We start from the raw sequence: 7,445 nt of genomic DNA on the forward strand, positions 1-7,445 counted from the left end.
ACAGTAGCAAAAATGCTTTATGTAACCTTGCTTGCTTGAACAGCAAAGTGGGACAAAAAGGAAGTTCAGTGTTTATATAAAATCCAAGTGGCTGTGGATTTTGAAATTTCTGGCAAAGAAATCCTTCTGTTTTAATGAACAGTAATAAATGAATGTTTTGCTGATATAAAGGGCTGTGGAACTTTGCAGAATGTTATGATATGGATTGTGTTAGGTGCATTGCCACTCCAATTTTTTTCATATATTTTAGTCCAGTTATTTTGCTGAAGTAGATTTTTGATACGGTGCTTGACGAACCAACCTTTTTTTGGAGCCAAGATGGTGTTTCTAGCCGTGTGCGAGGAACGGATTTTACAGAAATTATTGCAGATGCTGAGTAGCAATGAAGGCAAACGCCCTTCAAAAGAGAGATGAAAGATAGGCTTCAGCTCAAATGAGAAGTGTTTTTGTCTGTGCTTAATACCTGTGTGTGCACATAACTGATGTCGCCTACCTTAGTCCATTTTCAGATGGATTTGTTTTCCCTGTTGAAGTGATGGACTCAACTGGTTTTGGGGTTTGGATTTTATTGTTTTGTCCTCCCTCTTCTCAGTCACTCTTTGTACTTGGGAACAGAGATGTAGCTCTAGGAGTTGAAACCTTAAAACTTGTTTTAACTTTTAATAAAGTTGGAATTCAAAACCATAAAAATATTTACTGTTGTGGGGTTTTTTTCCACCTCTTACACTTTGGAGAAATGCAGGATCCTAAGAAAAGAAAAAGATTTTGATTGTATTTTTTAAAGGTCAATGTTGGTATAATAGGGCTGTTTAAAATGAAATAATTGATAGTATATACAGAAAAGAAGCTGCTTGGATTTAATTGTTGTACAGTATTCTAAGTGGGAAAGTCTTAATAACTCTCTTGTATGAAACTAAGGAAGTCTGCATAGAGCCTGCTTCTTTGTTGCAAACAGTTCGGCTTCTAGAACTGCTTGTTTTCACTGGCTTTTAAAAAGGTAGCTGTTACCTCTGAGGGATCCTTTTTAACCTACCTTATTCTGTGATGCCCTGAGCTCTTACATGTGGTGTGGAACCTGTTACTGGAGGGCAGACAGAGGAATTCTTTGCTCAGTCCTTAGAATCAACTGGTAGGAAATTATGCTTAAGGTGGGTATTTCAGAGAGTATATCAGTTTAGTGTTTACATGCTAATTTAACCCTGTGCTCAAGATAGAAGTTAAAAAACAAACAAACAAACCACAGTCATCCTCTAAAGCCTGGGTGTAATCTGTTGCAGAGTTTGGGCTTCTTTGTTGTTTCTATTGAAAAAGTCCTAGACAAAATGCTCAACCAGTACAGTCTCCTCCAAGGAAAAGAGATGAAGATTCCTGTGCAATGTCATGAGAGAAGGAAACTTTTGCAATGAGAAATTGCCAAATATCGGCTGACTAAAATGTCATCAACTTACATGCATCCAGTATAGTAAAAAAATTAACCACCTTCAACAAGTGGTGACCTTGATTGAAACTCTAGAGGGTTTTCTCTTAATTATACTCTAGACTAATCCTCTTTGAATGTGGGTTTAAAAATGAACTCCTAAACATTTTGATTGTGAATGTGACCCTTAGCAGGATATTGTGTAGTAGAGTATTTATTTAATCTCAGGCTTGTTTACTTGAAGCAATTTTATGAAATCATGTACAACTGTGACACTTATTATTTTCCTTGGTCATCTCTTAATCTGCATCTGTTGGTTTTCTTATTTCCCCTCTGAGAAAAGGAACACAAATTGCTGCAGTGCTCTCCCTGATCTGCTTTTGAAGTAAATCAGCTCTTTAAAGAATTTGCTAGACAAGCCTAGCCTGTTTCTTGCTTGTACTTACGTGCTGATAATTCATAGCACTGTGGCATGTACAATTTGTGCTGTTTCGTTGTAACTACTTTGCCTTTCTAAGTAATTTTTTGCAGTATCGTGATTAACATGGTGCTAGAGTCTGAGAAATCTCTCTCCTTCTGAAGATATGGCACCACTTTCCAGTTTCATCAAGCTTTTACATGAGTACTTGTATTAGGACAGCTGAAACTTTTTCTGTCTCAAGACGCACTTTCTGAGATCATGATAAGCTTGTGCCTGTTGTTTTGAGACAGCAATCCAGCAGATGTTCACTGCCAACTACCAATGTTTGCTTATTGTTACATTAGTATAGCCTCCAAACTGCTATTAGTAAAAGTTAAGCTTTTAGTTGTTGGGCAACAACTAATTTGAATCTGAGCTAAGTTCAGGGGGAAGAGAGCTGAAAAATAGAAAGCTTGGAAAAAATAAAGTGTTTTACTTCAGCACTTTGAAATATGATATTAGAAAACAAGATTACAGCAGTGTTTGCTATCCTAGAGTGTAAGATTTTATTTTTTTTGTCTTGAAATGTAAGTGTTAGTGTTGTAGGTCAAATTTTGTGCATCTAAGGCAGCTTTGAAACACTGAATAAGTTTTTGCCGCCAGAAGTTGATTTTTCGGATAGCCTAGGACTAGTGGCGAAGTTCGTGCTAGGCAAGGGGTTCTGCTGGTGCAGACAGGGCAGTCTGCCTGTCTGGGAAGAGGGAGGGCAGCTCTTCAGGCTTCTGATGGTGCACAGAGCCTTTTCTGTCATCTTCTGGTGATCCCAACTGGTGTAGTTAGCTCCTCTTCCAAAAGCCTGTGGAAAGATGGCTGCGATCTCATTTCCAGGTAATACAGAGCAACTGGAACATGGAGCCATTCCTGCCTGCATCAGATTGGATGATTGGTAAAGAGTTGCCTCTGGGATGCTGGGTTATAGGTAACTAGAGCAGATGAAGAGTTTTACAGTTGCAGAAACACTTTCTATTTTTTAGCAGAGAAAATCATATTGACTTGAATATAGCTGCAATAAAACCAGAGTTGAAGTAGTTATTGAAATAGGTATTAAAATGTCTTTAACTGGACTGTTTACTGATCCAAGGTGTGACCCTGGCTTTCTAAAATAGTAAAATTTTCTCTTCTGCCCCAAACTACAGCACTATTCAAGCTGCTTGACTCCCCACTATGACACACACACTCTTTTAATTAACTTTCTAACCAACTTTTAATTTGATGGCTTTCCGTAGCTTATTCATGGTAGTGTCAGTGTGGCTGTGGCAAAAACTTTCATTACTATAACATGCTATCATTTCTATCCTTCACCCAGATCATCCCAGAAGCCTGAGGCAAAAGCTTAATGGGTTTGGTATAAAGGATCAAAGTCCTATGAAATGATCAGCTGTGGAAAACAAAACTTTACAAATACAGGTAGTAGGAGGGGTTCATGAGGAGCAGCCCTACCAGCCAAGCCTGTATTTTAAGCCTAAAGGGGGGATACAGAGTGAGAGGTGTTTCCTGGGATGACAAGCTACTGTAGGTGACTGCATGGTGCTCTGTAGCATGACTGCTGGGTGCTTGCTGTGCTCATGTCAGGCATTCAGAGAACACCTGGAGCTGGTGGGGTCCTGGGCATCTCCTGTGCATCTCCCCACCTACTGTCCAACTGTTCACCAAAAGCCCTGTGGGCTGCTTGCCTTTTAGTTGCCAGGCAGAACTGAAATTGTTCTTTAAAAAAAATATGGCAGCCCTGTCCAATTAAGAGCTGACCACTAGGATCTTATTAGACTTGATCTCTTTCTCTTTGGCTGTGTGACCCTGAGGCAAGCTGCTGAACTTGCTAATGCTGTGGTTTTCTTGTTTCTTTGTGCATGGGCTGGTGTGTGCTATGGATGTGACTTCTGAGGAGAGAAGTGTTGATGAGCTTGAGATGGCATGCACCTTTCAAACAACGCTCTTTTGGAGTCCTAATTAAAAGCCTCATTGAATCAGCTAAATTGTCCATCTATTGGGTGGAAGTACATAAGGTTCATGTTCTGATTCACCAAGCTTTATTTTCCATCACAATTTAATTGGCATCTACCAATCAGTGAAGTAATAACCATTAGAAGAAAACTGCATAAGTACAATGTTGGATATGATTTGTAAATGAAGAACTTTCAGAAAGAACTTTTACTGAAATGACAAACTACCTTGGATGTCTGCCTCATTGTAGCAACAAATCTCAACTCTTGTTAGAGAGTAGCTATTAAACTATCTACTCTGCTATGTTGATGAGAATATTTATTCTTGGAATAGTCTTCCCTTTATACATCTCTTTGTGAGGAACTGGTATGGCAGATAGTGAAATAATTGTTCTGCATCTATGCAGAAGTTCTGTTGAAAACCCAGTTTTGGATTTTAGAGTTTCTCCTTTTTAAAGGGCCACTGTCATCTCTTCAGCCAAAAATGACTTGTTCCGGAATTTTCACAAAGCTTTGTTACGACAGCGTATAAAGATGTTAATTTTTTCATCAGGAAAAGCTTTCTTCACTTTTTATGGAAATCTGTGTGCCCTAGAGAATGAGTTCATTGCCTGGGAAATGACTGCAGAACAGCCTAAAGTTTTACTTCAAAGAAAACTGATCCTAATGTTGATATAAATGGTTGTTGCTCTCCTGTGTTGTGTGAAAGTTCCAGTTTGCCTGCTACTCCAGAGAAGGAATAAAAAGAGGGAAAATTACTATTTAAGAAAAACAGGTAAAAGTCCTTCTAGAACCTTCTCAGAAGAGAATGAACCCTGCTCCACATGTCTGGTCACAAAAGAGGACTATAGGACTCTTAACTGAAGGTGTTTTTGAGATGGTTCCATTCAGGCTCTGAAATAGTGGAGCAGTACTGCCACTTTCTCCTTTTGCAGTGCAGACAGCTGACATTGCTAAACCACAGAAAAATTCTTAATGGGTCCAGTGCCAAACAGATTTCTTCTGACTGGAAAGCAAAGCAAACTTTGTCTGAGGCAGCTGTAAGCAGTCACTTTTCCTCCTTTTTCTTTGTACCTCTTATATCCCTCCTTACTCTACCTCACACCCTGATAGCAGCAGCAGGGAGGAAATCAGGATAATTCTTTGATAGGGAGAGCAAGTTTTCCTAAGAGGATTTGGCCTGTATGTACTGGGCTTTGTCTTCCCTAATGAGACTGCATTAAGAATACCCTCTTTTGGGGTTCTATTAAAATACAAATACTCATCTCAATAGTTCACATAATTTATTATCAATAGATGTTTGTTATTCCTGCCTTTCCTTCTTTTACTGAGTGAGTTAATATGAACTATTTGATTTACTTTTCATCAGTGAAGAGCTTTTAAGATGTTAATCTTGATTAGAAAATCTGGATTGTTAATGACCTGAATCCTGAGGACTTCTGGATTTTGAGAGTCACTTTTGTTTGTCCTATGTGCCAGAACTGAGAGAAAAATGGGATTTTGGGTTTAGAAGATCTGTGGGACAGCCTTAACTTGCTAGCACTTGCATCCTGTGGTTTTGGAAGTTGCTTACTGTGCTTCTAGATGTCCTGACTATGTGATGCTTGCTACGAATGTCATGTGTGGTTTTTTGCAATACATAGGGAATGTACTTCATGTCCTGGGCAAAGCTTGCTCTAAGGAGTTTGGCATCACTACAGCCAGGGTGATTCTTTGTCTATAAATGACCCGTTAATGCCTTTAGTGGGTTGGTACAGTATTTAAACACTTGTTAGAAGCAAGGTCAAAAGTAACAGAAGAGGTTTTCTTGCTTTTTTTCATCCTGTGAATATTCCATTTATGTGAAGATTGAAACAGATTTGTCTGTTCTAGTTGAATTTACAGGTAGTGCACGCTCATGCCTTTCTGCTTTCATTCTTGTCTCTTAGTTAGATGTTTGGAGAAAGTGTATTTAACTGCTGCTTCTAACTAGTCCACAGCCTTGCAACCAGGGAGAGTAGTGATACAGCTGTAGACATGCTTGTATCTGAAAAACCAGGAGTTCTTGTTTTCAAGTAATTGGCAGTGAACAGGTATGTTCTATGTTGGAAGATCTCTGCACTTTGCATACAGTGTAGATGTGTTTTTAACATCCTTTGAAGGTAAATTCATGAACTTGTAAAAGGATGCCAGGATGGGTGAGATGATGCCAATTTGTCTCCCTGTGCTGCAACTGTACAGAAAGTACTGATATGGAAAGAAAAGATAATGCAAAGTGATCTAGCTAGTAATGGTTGAAATTCAAGGCTTAATAACATTCTGTTGATTAGTGTCATTTATTTGAGCTACAACATGTGATAATTTGACTATCTGTGACTGACAAATAGTCACACTAGAAAGTTAGGCTTTGCTACAGATGTGATGATAAAAGACCACTTTCTAACAATCAGCACAAAGGCTTCGGCAAACAGAAAAGTAATCCTGAACAGTGAAATGCAATCTAATTAACATACAAAATGGATTGAGAACCGATCTATTTAATATACAATTAACTTGAGAAGTTAGTGTAAGGAGAATTAAAGCGGGTTTGAACTTTAAAAATTAATCCACAGTTGTGCTTGCTGAGATAAAACTGAGAGGACTATCCATTGCTTGGAAGATAGCTCTTTAATACTCTTGTGACCATATCATAGCTTTTGATGGTCAAATATCTGGGCATCTTATGGGATGTGACTGCTTTCCTTGAACTTTCCAATCTTTGTCAGGGAGAAATGAAACCAAAATAGAACAGCCATTGTCTCTTACTCCGTAACAAGTTCCAGCTGATTAGTCTTCTTAATTTTTTTTTCTTTAAATGTGCAGAATTTAATGCTTAAGTTTAATGCTCACTGCTTCATGCTCTGTGTCTTTGGCCTATTGGAAGCAATTGGCAAATCATCATCTCTCTTTTCTATTTCCGGTGCCTAGCTTAGTTTTTGGAAGGGCTGAGCACCAGGCTGATGGCATGTCACTGGAGCAGCTCAGTAGGGTTTGTAATCTGAATGCTAATAATCTTTTTGTGTACAGTGACTCAAGAAGTGTGCTGCACATGCAAGAACAATGCCCTTGAGGCAATTCAGAGTGGGATTCTGGCCTCTGTTTGCCTAAAGGACAGTGAAGACTAAAGTTTTTTACTTTTCTGTGCCTTTTGATTTCTTGGTCTGTAAGGTGGACGTTATAAATGCCTGGGTTTGTTAGTTGCTTTGTTCACAACCAGCAACACTAAGGAATGGATTGAGTCGATAAAAGGTTTTACTAGTTTTCAAGATGCCAGGTATCATCTGAAATGTTTTTCTGATGAGACTTTTTGAGCTTTTTTTTTTTAATTTTCCTGAGGAAGTAGTTGGTATAATTTGGAGACATCTTTCATTTGGGTAGAGGGGAACACAGACTTATAAACTGTTTCTTATACATGGAAAAGACTTTTCTGGGTATATCATTAAGAGTTTTGAGATGCTTACTCTGGTCAGCAACTGCCAGCCCTCTTGCTGTTACTGTACAATATTACAACATGTGAGAACCTTCATGTCTAAGACAAGGGCTTGCGTATGTGGTTGCCAGCCCTAACACTGAGCTATTACCTCTGCTATGAGGACAGGGTAAGGGAAAG

Source organism: Apaloderma vittatum, unplaced genomic scaffold (genome assembly GCF_000703405.1).
Source record: "Apaloderma vittatum isolate BGI_N311 unplaced genomic scaffold, ASM70340v1 scaffold45228, whole genome shotgun sequence".
Classification (NCBI taxonomy): Eukaryota; Metazoa; Chordata; class Aves; order Trogoniformes; family Trogonidae; genus Apaloderma; species Apaloderma vittatum.